We start from the raw sequence: 12,693 nt of genomic DNA on the forward strand, positions 1-12,693 counted from the left end.
ACCAGCTTTTGGTAGTAATTTCGAAGAATCCCAAGTTCCACTTGGAAACTGGGTAGAATCTGCTCTGCACAGCAGAGGGTTTGTATTAATGAACATTTAAGTAGCAGATTAAAACGTCTGTTTAAAGAATAGGTTCTTGTTATGCAATAACACAAATCTTGAATGCTAATAGTACTGAAGATAACTTTATTGAGCAGATGAAGTGCAATTAAATCTCAACTACAGAATATTTAAACACAATACAGTGGCAAAACCCAGTGCCTGTATCTTTATTTGCGTTCTTTCACAGGACTAGCTCCTGACAACATAGTAAATTATCGTTTTTATTGTTATTCATTTTTTTATGGCCATGGGAGTGTACATTATGTTACTCAGACAGAGAAGTCTTCTACATGCACAGTCATGAAACAAGGCATGATTGAAGAGAACATGGTACCAGCATTATGTGAAGTTCTATTGTAAATTGATAAATCTGCTTGTCAGATTTCTTTAAAGAATTGTGCAAAGAATCACTACCTATGGTATCCCCATATGGAAAGTCCTGAAAATTATGGTCTTTCATAATAAATCAATAAGGGCTGAGAAAATATGTCTTTTTTTTTTCTCTGATAATGTATTTAGTTAATTTTAGTCCTCTAAATAGTGACATGGATTCTGTAAAACTTGCCGCGTTCTGGTAACGCGTAGGACCCGATGAAGGAAACTGCTTTGATCCTTGGAGAGGTCAGATTGTGTGCGTTTCTAAGAAAACAGTCCCCAAGGCTGATGATGTGTGAGATGTCTGTTCCTGTTGCCAAATGTCCCACCTTCGCAGTAGAGAATTAAAGGAGACTCGCAAAGAAGTGGTGCGTTAAAGTGTATTTAATTTTGTCTATGAAATGGTGTTAGAATGTTGGACTTTTGTTGCTTTTTTTTTTTAATTTTTGTAGTTTAAAAATGTCTAGACAGCTCTCTGCTGGGTTGGGTGGAAAGTGAATATTTTAAGTCTCATCTGCAGTAATGTTTAGGCAGGAGGACGCATAATGCTTTTGAATTAAGGAAATAGAGAATTATTTAAATCTGACTTGGAGCTCCAGCTGTCTGTACCACAGTACAGCTAGCTGTGCTAGAAAGCTGAACATGACTTTTTACTTCACCATGCCATTGACCTTTACCCAGGACCAGGGAAAGATTAAGAAGTACAGGTGAGACTAAATTTAGCATTTGCCTATTTTAATAAGGATAGTAGTAAAGAAAAAAATCCTTAAGCGTCCTTAAAATGGTATTAAGCTTTTATTCCCACAGCATTCCCAGCATGAGCTGAGTCAGGCAACCTTATACTGCAGGGCAATGGTATTTCCAGGCAAGAGGGCAGTTCATTTTTCATTCCCCACTCATTTCTTGCTCTCCTCGCAGAAGTTGCCCACAAAGGTGGCAATTGTAATGATGATTTCTGTAGTTCTGCCCCTGGTGTGCACTCCCGGGCTTGTTCTGTGTTGTTCACTGCTCAGCTGTATAAATACTGTTGTGATTGCCCTCTTGGACCGCATTTGAACAAGCAACTAAAAGGTGACGGTCTCCATATATTAAACACATCATTAATGGCACAACCATGGCCATAAACGGTGAATAATTGTGATGGGTGGTTTTTAATTATTTATTTATTTGAAAAATTGTCAATATGTGGACATCCCACATAGGAATATTCCTAAAACCAGATAACTTTGATACCTGCTCTATGCAGCTGCTCTGCAGTGTTCTTAATTATCTACTTGAAATTACTCACTTAACAAGGCAGAGAACAGTTGCACTTGTGAGGTTGTCATATTTAGGGCTTGTACAGTGTAGCTGTGCAATAATTAGGCAGTCCAATACTAGCTTTCATTTATGCTAATTGCAAGTAAGCTTATAATTCCTCATATTATTAAGAGACTCATCACCTTCATTTTGCATTCAGTCAAGGATTTAAATGTTGGGGACTTTCGGTCCTGCTTTAAGGTGAAAATGTCCTTGGAAACATCTTGCCCATACTGATACTTTGCAAGCCTAAGAAAACCAGAAATGTTGCTCTATCCTGCCTTTCAGAATTGTATTTATAGCTTTGCAGCTACATATACTGCTTTTCCTTATTATTTAAATGAATTCAGGAATTTAAATATGTATTTAATACTACACAGAACTTAATAGAGGGAAAATCATACCTAAAAGGTAATCAGTAAGTAGCTATACCTAAGAGAGTAACTTGGGGCAAAAGGAATTGATTTCACACCGGCAGCCTTTTCTGTCAAGCGGCTCTCAGTAGGATCTTCAGAAAACAATCATAGGGTTCTGTAATGCAGGCGGTCTGCGGGATCTGGTGGAGGCTGTGAGCAGAAATGTAATTTACAGGTTACAGAATGAATTATGTTGTTCAGAAAGGAATAAAATGGAGCAAATAGTTAGCTCCCTTTGAGCAGTAATATGTGCTAATTGAAGGACTCAGGATTGCTCTGTGAGAATCAATATTCAAGCTTGTAGAATGCGTTAAAGTGACTAGTTTCTGTCTTTAGCCAGAATGAGAAATATAACAAATGATGATGGACCTGGACGGTGGTGCAAAGGAGCTGCTCCCCATTACAGCTATCGGAATGGGAGACATGTAAAGAGCCCTGTGTAACAGATAACTCCTGTATCTCCATAGCAGGTTGTACTTCTGTGGTGGAGGGAGGCACTGATAGATGAGGGTGACGACTCATAATGTTCCTCAGTGCGAGCTACATGTTGAACAAGCCTGAGAATCAAGGAGCATGTCAGAGAGAATTAAGGTTTCCTTAACCATGCCCTTCCCCGTGGTTTTCAGCATTTTAAAGGGTTTTATATTATTTGAAACATATTTAAATTCAGAAAATCTTGGCATTTCAGACTGTTGCTTTACAAATAATCTTTTTTTTTTTTTTTTTCTTAGTTGAGTTCAGTGGTCGACTTTCTATCCTGTAGCGATACAATAAGAGAGGAGTGTTTTTGTAAAACTCTAGAAATTAGGATGTTTATAAGGCATGTCTTATTAGAAATTAGAACAGGAAAGCTAGAAGGGTTCTTTTTTAAAGGTCTTAATTTTTCAAATGCATGATAATTGGATGCAGTAAATGTATTAATTTGAACTATTTATTTTTAGAGAGTGGTGAAAGTATTAAAATACTTCTATAAATCACCTTACAGCTATTTAAATGATCAGATTTTGGCCAACTGCCAAAAAAATATTTCAGAATAGGAGAAATTTTCTTTAAGGTACTTTTACTACTGGGAGATTGGTGCTGTGCTGTTGCTTCTGTACAGCGGGGATTGAGTGCCTCTAATTTGCTTTACCCATGTGAGGTTGGAGGATGTACTCGTGCTGGAAGAGATGGAGCTAACATATTTGTCACGGAGAATCATGTTAGTTTTATGTGGCAAATGGAGTGTTTGTCTGTTTCATACTGTAACACCCAAATGTTAACACAGCTTGCTAAAAGTTGCTCAGTTTTATAGGAGATAGGCTTTTGATAACGTTATACTTTGTCATTTTCAGATCTCAGTGGATAAGTGCTGGCAGGACTCAAGCTTTTTTCATATTAAATATAAAAGCTAAGCTAATGTATATTTGGCAAACAGAAGCACTTGGAGGTCAGGAAACTTATGACTTTAGCTTTTTCTGTTTTGCACAATTCCCATCTGACACATACTTGAAATTACAGTCAAACACTCTTTTCCAGTATACGATATGACTTAATGTTGCACCAGTGTCTAAGATCACGTTTGCTGATGTATTTAAAGTCTGACTAATACATATATTAAAGAAGTCAAAGCTAAGGTACAAACGCATCTCCATTTCTGGCCTTGTCAGACTGAAATGTTTCTTCTTATAAATCCTTCAACAGCAGCTTACTAAAACTATGGTTAGAAAGCTTTTTATATATATATATATATATATATATATATATATATATAAACTTCCAGACTTTTTCCCCCAAATCATGCTTTTCCATCTGAACAGGTGAGGTTGTCTCAATATCCTGCTTGTACCTTACACTGGTCATTCTATGGGACTATGTGTTTCTGCCTCGGAGGAGTTTTCAAAATGTTTACAGTCCGTATCAGCAGGGTCACTTTCTACAATTCATTTCACAGTGCTTTTTGGAAAGGCCCATACAGATAAGGTACATGAGCATATGTGCATACCAGATAATGCATCTGAACAGCAGTTTTCCATTTGTAACAACCCAAATTTTCCCATCAGTAATAAAATATGATATTGCTATACCGTAGGATATTAGCTCAGCATGTTTTTAAAGATACCTATAATAGAGGAAGGCCAAATACTCCCAAGCAAAGTTTGTCGCAGTTATATTTCAAGCTGTATCGAGGTCTGTTTGGTTGTAATCATTCTTGTATCCTCACCTTTTGCATCACAGTGAAATGAGTTCATAGGTGTTAGCAGGAAACAAGTACAAAATAGTCCTTATGTCACATCTGCCTTTCAGAGCCCATTTATTAAAGTTAATGAAATGAATCATACTTCAGATAGACAATCTGGTCATTTTTATTTAATGAAACAATTTAAGAAAAAACAAGCTGCATTTCCTTAATAAGGAAAATCTGTCTTTTGCTGTTTAGAGAACGTATCCTGTGATGAATGTCATACAGTATTAATTTTATACCGTACTTAGAATTTAAATAGGCATATCTCTAGCAGCTTCTTTTCTTCATGGGTGACTAGCAAATGTTGAATATTCAAAGGAAATACACTTTTTTGAAAGAAAAAGATAACATCTGAAATGAGGCAGGAATAGAAGGAAGGCAGGCAACATTTTGTACTTGAATATAACTAAAAAGTTTGTAAAAATTAGAGACAGCTAGTGTAAAAGATAAATTTAAGCAGATAATCCACTGATCATTTTCTCTTTTCCTTCAATGTGTTATCAAAAAGCTATTCCATTAGGTACCAAAGCTCAGAGTTGACAATGTGTTCTTGGATATTGCACGTTGCCCTTGATGTCAGAGAGAAAGAAATGACCATTTTTTTTCTAAATGATGTCAATACATAAACTGTGGTAAAGTGTTATATTCGGATAATCCGAACATATAATGAACCATAAACATTATTCTGATTGTTCCTATTGTCACTAGTTGTCCACTAATGAAAACCTTAGAAATACCTATTGGGAAATGCAGTTTTATGGAGACCAGTCTAATTGCAGTAGCCATTTTCCAAGCACAACAGTTCTTAAGGACGCTTGGCAGAGGAAGAGAAGTGGCATTTGCGTGTTTAACCCTGTGGTGTTTCATCGGGACACACAGTTCTGTGAACAACACATGTTGCAGTAATTATAGTAGTAGGTCAGTCCCTTTTAATTACAGAATTTTTGAAGTGTACAGGTGAGGTGAGTCCCCATGAAATTGGCTTCTCATTAATTTTTAGTTCATATAAGGTGGAAACACTGGGGAAAAAGGCATTTCGTGTTACTTATTTTCTGCATCTGGAAATATATATATATTTTTAACTTAGAGAAGCCGTATTTATAGTACTAAACTATGCCAAATATTTATTGTAGGCCATGTTTTATATTTAATCACAGAGAAATGTTTTCTCTTTGTTTTAGTCATAGAATAGCAATGTACCCTCTTTTCTTAGGGTCTTTTTGACTACTGTTTGCCGTCAGTTACAATGAAACTCCAGTTGTTTCCCATCAGGATTAGATGAGGATCAACTTCACTGGACCAGATTTTCAGTCCTTCCTCAGGCAAAATTTTTCTTAAGATCAATGAAACTTTCCCAAGCAAGCTGCAGAATAGAAACACTGTCAACCACTTTGCTTCTTTGAGTTTATCCTAGATTGTAGATGCATCTTATCTGTTGGACCTCAAGGTCTTTTGATTAATTGAATCTTTTGGAACTGTGTGTGTGTTGTGTCCACTTTACTCATTATAAAAGTGACAGCAATTACCATCCCTCAAGTTAAATGAGGAAAGAGTTTACCATCTTTGGTATTTTTCCTAAGCTGCGTAACATTTTTTTAAAAAAATTGTCATGCCTCTAGTCTGTTCCTCAATTTTATTTTTGATTGCTTATAAAAATTACAGATTAAAAGTCCTCTGAGCTTTTAACGTGGGCTTTCCTGCTGTAGTATGATGTCTGTGACAGATAGCTCTGGAGAGATTTCTTCCACAAACTTGCGCACTTCTCTGATAAATTTTTTATTGCTACCACTACTGCTTCTCTCCTTGGAGCAACCAGGTAAGGATATTCGGAGTTGGGAAAATCCGTACAAGATATTTTCTATACGAACAGCTCTTTATATTAAAGATCTGTATTTATTTATGGCACAGCATGTTTCATGCCCTCTGTTATACTGATCAAAGTTCTTGTGATACTAACACTTGCGTGTTTCCATTCAATACTTTACCTTCTGACCTTCTATCTCATACTGCTAGAAGTTCTTGAGGGCCCAGAACACATACCTTTTAGTGGCACAATGTGCCTTCTTGTGTCACTTAGTATCCTGTTCTTGGAGCTCATCATGCTGCTTCTCTGCATTTTAAGCACTCCTGTGATCATCACCTGACTGTTAAAAGTGGTATTCACTTCAGGAGAGCAAGAGCAAGCTGTGGACAATTACGCTATAGCAGCTGTATGCCTTGTTCCGTAGGGAACAAGTCATACCGAGACCTCATGTGAAGCCCATTCATAAAGATGGGGTCTGCATTGTGCAGAATGGAATTGGCAGCCTTGTGTTTTTCCCCTAAACTTAATACTACAGATGGGGAAAATTATTTATGTTGGAAACACAATTTATAGCTCCTCAATCAGATAGCAGCTGTATTTTCCTTCCCTGCCAGATTCTGAGAAACTTCTTGGCCCGTTTTAAAAACCCTCTAGTTTATGTAAGCTAGAAGACTCTTGTAGGGAACAGACAGTTCATAGTTGTAAACTATATGAGGGCTAGCTGCTAGATCCTGCTAGCTGATGTGCTGGCAAGCAATATACCTTTTTTATTTTTTATTTTATAATTTTATTTTAATAAAAGGTAGCTCTTCTATAGCCACTTCCATGCTTTGGCCAGATGAAGTCCACCACTGATAGAAATTTTTGATCATAAGGAAAATGAGAATGATTGAGCTGCTGCACGTTTCATTTCTCTGCGTGGAAGTTGGAGGGCATGTGTGCAGCAACAGACCTGAGAAGGCCCTGACGTTACCTGGCTACGGTCCCAGCCTACTGGCACTGCCGTGTAGTGCAGCCCCTTTCACCATGAGACATCACGGGTTTGTATCAGATTATTGGTTTTGATATAGTAAAGCAAACTTGGGTAGATTTGTCATAAAGTGCATGCATGCTTGAAGTAGCTCAAATATTTACATTTAATGTCATTTAAAATATATTTCTCTTTGATATTTGTCATTTTTGTCATTAAAAAGGCTCATCTTCATCATTTAAAAACAATTGCATAAAACTTTGATCATTTTTCAGTATTTGATTTAAATTACAAAGTTCAATAAGCCTTCTTTGCCCAGCTTATCTGTAGAAAATATATGCTTTATAAATACCCAGTGCACCAATACTTAAAAGGCCATGTGTTATCTGAGAAAACTCATGCAGAGAATCAACAGCTCTACTGTAGGAATCAATCAGCCTGGTACTGCAAACAAGGGACCTTTTGTACCTCTACAAGTGCAGAACAGCATGAATTTTACAACTGCTGAGTGTACTCCTAAGTTAATTACCATTTAGCGTCTAAATAAAACAATTCTCCAGAAAAAAAAAATGGGTTGAAAAAAAAGAAATAGTGGCCTATAGCATCCTATTTAATATTTAGTCAGCTATAACTGAAGTTGTAATCAGAACTTAGATTCGAAACACAGGCTATGGGGAGAAGTGCCTCTTCTCAGTGGGGCTAATTAGCTTGAGTAGAGCAAAGTGCTAATGAAGCTAAACTGTATTCAGAAAAAATATCTCTTTCAATTGTATTTGTGCTATGTAGATGCATCCTATGATGCTGAGGTCTTATTTTTAATAAATGGATTGAGAGCACCATGATGATGCTGCTTAAGAGATTTAAAGGAAAAGAAGAGAGAAGACTCGCTAAGTATCTTGCGTGGAACCACCACTGCTTAGAGCTTATTTGAAAATAGTGCTGTATAGTGTGTAACAAACATTGGAAGAGCCATCGTCTAGTGGTGCAAACTGTTGAAAAAGGGTGCATTCCCTCAGAGGGAAGAAGGATTTTTCCTGAGATGCTGAACTGAGCGGATCTGGGGCAGGTGTGCTGTGAGTTTCCTTCATAGTTCACAGACCATCAAGGGGCTCCGCATCCCTCTCTCACAGTGGGATCTTCAGCACCTCCAGTGTCTTGGGTTAGTTCAGGCTTGATCTAGGTTAAACCTTGCAAATATAAGGACAGAGATGGGCTTTCTGTGAGGTATATAGCAATTGTATTTCTTTCCTTCACTGACTTTTAATTAATACTCTATATTTTTTTTTTCCAATCGTATTAAGCCTTCAGCTATTTTGCGTTGTTCCACAACAAGTTTGCTTCCATATTAAGCTACACATAACTCATCGAGTGCTTGATTTTTATTACTCTGTATAGTCACTTCTATAGACAAAGTCACAGTTACAATGCTCTCACACTGTTCTCTTTCAAAGTACCAGATCTTAGTCAATGTCCTTTGACTCAGTTCCAAAGTCATGTCTTTATTTTTCACCAGAAACCTTTAGAAATCCTTTCTGTTGCCTTTCACTTCCCTATCTCCTCTTCTGGACACGTGCCGGTTTTCTCAAGCATTTGACTTGCATGTTGCGTCATTGAGAACATTGTGTTCGATCTTGCCATATAAAGCCATGAAACGTGACTGGTGTGGACAAATGGAGCACGTTCTAGTCTGCAGGGCATTGACAGCAAAAAGTTTATTGTTCTCAGGAAGAAAGAATTGCCCTTAAGGATTTATATAGTGGCAGTTTTTAATTGCTTGATCTTACTCTGTATTAGCAAAAATTTTCTCTTTTAAGATAGAGAAGTTGGTGTCTGCATTATATTGAGAAGCCTCTTCCTGCAAAATGTCTTGCTTTGACACTGACTAGAAAACAGAGAGAGCAAAGGAAGGGCGCATGGATAATTTACATTCCTTTTCCTTTTCCCTTCCCTCTGTTTTTGTTTCCAGTGCCAATATCTTTTGTGTTTGGAGCTCTATGACTATTCTATTGTAGTAACCTAGAGACTTGACTGAGTGTATTTTAAATTTATTATCAATCTTGCTATTATGAATAAATCCTTGAGTTTCCAGGGTTTTTCCTAGGATGTAAGCACCTAGGAAAGGGACACAAGGGAAAATAAATGAATCCCAACCATTCACACCCCCAGGGAATGAATGAATTACTCATTCTTCATGTCCACTTGCTGCTGTATTTAGTGTCTTCTTTCTCAGGGAAAACCTGTATATGGGGGGAAAAAAGCCCCAAACTCCTTAAAAATCATTAGGTTATCCTTCCCACAGAGTTTTACTGAATCCAGCTGCATATATTTGGCCAGAGAATTCCTTTATCACCATTCACCGGAATGCATTTTAATTCCTAATAACTTCTGCTAAACTTACTGAAATCCCCACAAATTTGTTTTCCCCGAGGCTCTGGTGTCAGCTCCAACCTAAGCTACTTCCACTCTATCTCTGAATCTCCAAATTCCTAGAGTGATCATCATTTTTAGATTTGATGCTGCATAGCAGGACAGTGTCACCTGTATCCTGCTCAGAAATGCCCGAGGGTCAGTGCTGCATAAATATATTCTCCCATTTAGCATGTAGATCTCTGGTAAAATATTGAGGACCATGTAGGAGAAATGGTGCAATACAAATACAAAAGCATTATTAGTGCAGTTACCACTTATAACAATAAAACTTTTGCGTGTTAATTAAGGCTGGAGCGTGCCAGCAAGAATTTGCTTCAGGTGCGTTCAAGTTTGTACTCCAGGGTTCTAGGAACTGATTCAGTATTTAAGCTTTTATTGCATTTGACAATATCTTGGTGCTAAGTTATCATAGTAATGATTATTGGCATGCTTTTATATTCAATAAGCTGAAATAAGATCTGGGAGCAAGACAGTATGTGCAGTTGGCATTAGTCAACCTCCTATTTGAATTCAGGCCTTACTTGCTCTAAATGTTAAATAACATCTCGGAAATATCTGGTGAATTCTGCAAAGGGAATTTATAGACATGATTTAACTGTCAGCTGACTGGTAAATGCATCTGAAAGAGCATCTGTCAGAAAACTAGAAAAAGGTCTGCAAGTTTTGCCACTTGAACACATTGCTGACTTGAAAAATATCAAGTGTCCCAGGGAAGTGTTTCCTTCTGGCCTGCAGACCTTGTGGGGAAAAAAAAAAAGATGGAAATCTGTTCTACCAGTGTGCTTGGAATAGGGTGGTCTTATTACAAATATGTATTTATATCTATTTGGCTTGCTGCATGTATTTTGTTTCTATAGGGGACATCACACTGTAGATTGTACACTTGTACAGTAATGAAACACTCATGACTGCTTTTTGGGAATATAAATTAGGTATAGTAAAGTGTCTTTTGGGAAAAATATTGTTCACAATATGCCTTTTATTTGGACTAATAGTAGTGTGCAGGACAGTCCACGGTGGTGAGCTGCATCTATGTACTATGGAGTTTTTTGCTGGTTCTCCAGTAGCATCTGACTCTTGTGGATAGCTGCATTTACAGAGGCCCTTTTCATGCCGGAGACTAAAACTATCGCCTTTCTGTCTGATCTGCAGCTGCCTCACATCTTCTTTGTTGGGTATTTCTTTGATGTAATTTCAACAATGATCAAATTTGTGGGTGATACCAAACCAGATGGGCAGAGCCTGCTCTCGTGGTCAGGCCAAAATGCAATGACCCCGTGAGAGTGAAGTGGCAGGGACCGAGGGGAGTAAAGGGAGATTAGCTGCTAATAAATATAAAGTTCTGTATCGCAAGGGACAGGAAATCAACTTCAAAGATTAGAAATGGGAGGACCTGACTTCATTTGTCACACTAAAGAAAACTCATTTTACGGATTGTTGTCTCAGTGCTGTCCTAAAAAGTCTTTTTACAAGAGTGAACATGAGAGCCTGCAATCCTAAAATAGCATAGATGAAGAGAGGGAAAGCCAGAACACAATCCACAAAATGAAAACTTTTAAGGGGACTGTAGTAATATGAGTAATTTGCATTTCAACTCTCAAACAAATGAATTGTACTGAAAATGGAAAGTGATCTGGGGCTGATATTCTGAACTGCATGATTTGGAAGGGATGCTAAAAAATGAGTCCAACAACTCATGACAACTCAAAATGAGTCCTGACAACAGTGGACTGAGATGGTAGAAAATATCTTCAATTGTCCATACTACTTGGAGACAGGATAGATACCGAAGTAAAGAAAATGGCAAGTAAAGGCTTGTTCCTAATCATGTAACGGAAAGAGAGTCCAAAAGCAAAAAAATGGCAAATCTTTTTACAGCATGTATCAAAAACCTGATAATTCAGTAGAGCAAAAATAGCACAATACTGTCATGATTGGTTTCCACAAGGCAGAAAAAAAGAAGACCTGAGGACCTAGAGAAAGCAATTGTGCTTCTCTGTCCAGAACTTTTAGTGTTACCAGGAAACACAGGCCTCTTTCTCAGAAGAAAAACTGAAAAAGGCAAATGCTAGTTTGCAAACTTGAAGGCCAGGAAATAGAAAATAATCTAATTTTTGACTATGTGTATTAAAAAAAAAAAAACGCCTATTTGTTTCTGTTTAGCCTAGTGGAGTGAATGAATCATGCTAAGAAATAGTAATACCAAAGCTTTGCATTTCAAGAGCAGTTTTTATCTCAGGATCTCGAAGTGCTTGTGAGCGTTGTCTTGCAGTGTTATTATCCTTCTTGTTATTATCCTTCTTGTGTCTGTTTGAGGGAAATGGAGTAAATTGGAAGCAGATTCGGAAGCATGATTTGGGTCGCTTTGGCAAGCTGTATCAGTTGGAAACTTTCCCTTTGCAGCCTGACTAAATACATCATTTTAAAGCACCATCCCAAAGGTAGTAAGGCTGCCATTCAGCAGTAGCAAGAATTGTGTTCTGAAGTTTAAAGCAAGAAATAAAAGGCATGTCTGCTGGCCTCACTTTGCTGCTGACTTGTGTCCTTGTGAAGCAACCAGAGTGGCCCAGCCTTCTCAATGAGAACAGTACTTACGCTGCAGGGTGAGGATGAGCACTGATATTTTTTCTTGTGAATAGATCCACATTCAGGCTTCGTGCTTCTTTCATTCAAAACACACTCCATATAAAAAGAATGACATGTTAGGATGCTCATGCTTTCTCCCACTTAAAGTATGAAAAGAAATACAGATACTTAACTTCTAGACTTTCCATAAAGACTGATCCTGAGCAGTGTTATAGAATGTGTTGGCTTCTTCCCTGAAGGGCAGTGGAGCTTTGGCCCAGTCCTGCTCTTTAGGAAACACTGGAGAGAAGTGAGAAGCTTCTCGCAGGCCGCAAGCTGGAGTTAAACTGTGATGCAGTTGGTAATGCCCGTTATGCAGGAGAGCTCCTTCTCACTTTGTGCACTACTGTATTTAATATAAAGGCCAAACACCCTCCTTCTCTGTGTACCTGTATGTATTTCTAGAAATATGTATCTATTTTTATTAATATAGGCAACTACCATTAGC

The 12,693-nt window shown here is 37.7% G+C and overlaps 1 protein-coding gene across 1 annotated transcript in view; it reads left to right on the forward strand.

The window, feature by feature from the left end:
- Window positions 1-12,693, forward strand: part of GFRA1 (GDNF family receptor alpha 1) — a 128,848-nt gene that overhangs the window by 12,212 nt on the left and 103,943 nt on the right. The window lies entirely within an intron of this gene.

The sequence above is a fragment of the Tinamus guttatus genome, unplaced genomic scaffold, assembly GCF_059628265.1.
Source record: "Tinamus guttatus ecotype Peru unplaced genomic scaffold, ASM5962826v1 Tinamus_guttatus_pri_ptg000314l, whole genome shotgun sequence".
NCBI classification, from domain to species: Eukaryota; Metazoa; Chordata; class Aves; order Tinamiformes; family Tinamidae; genus Tinamus; species Tinamus guttatus.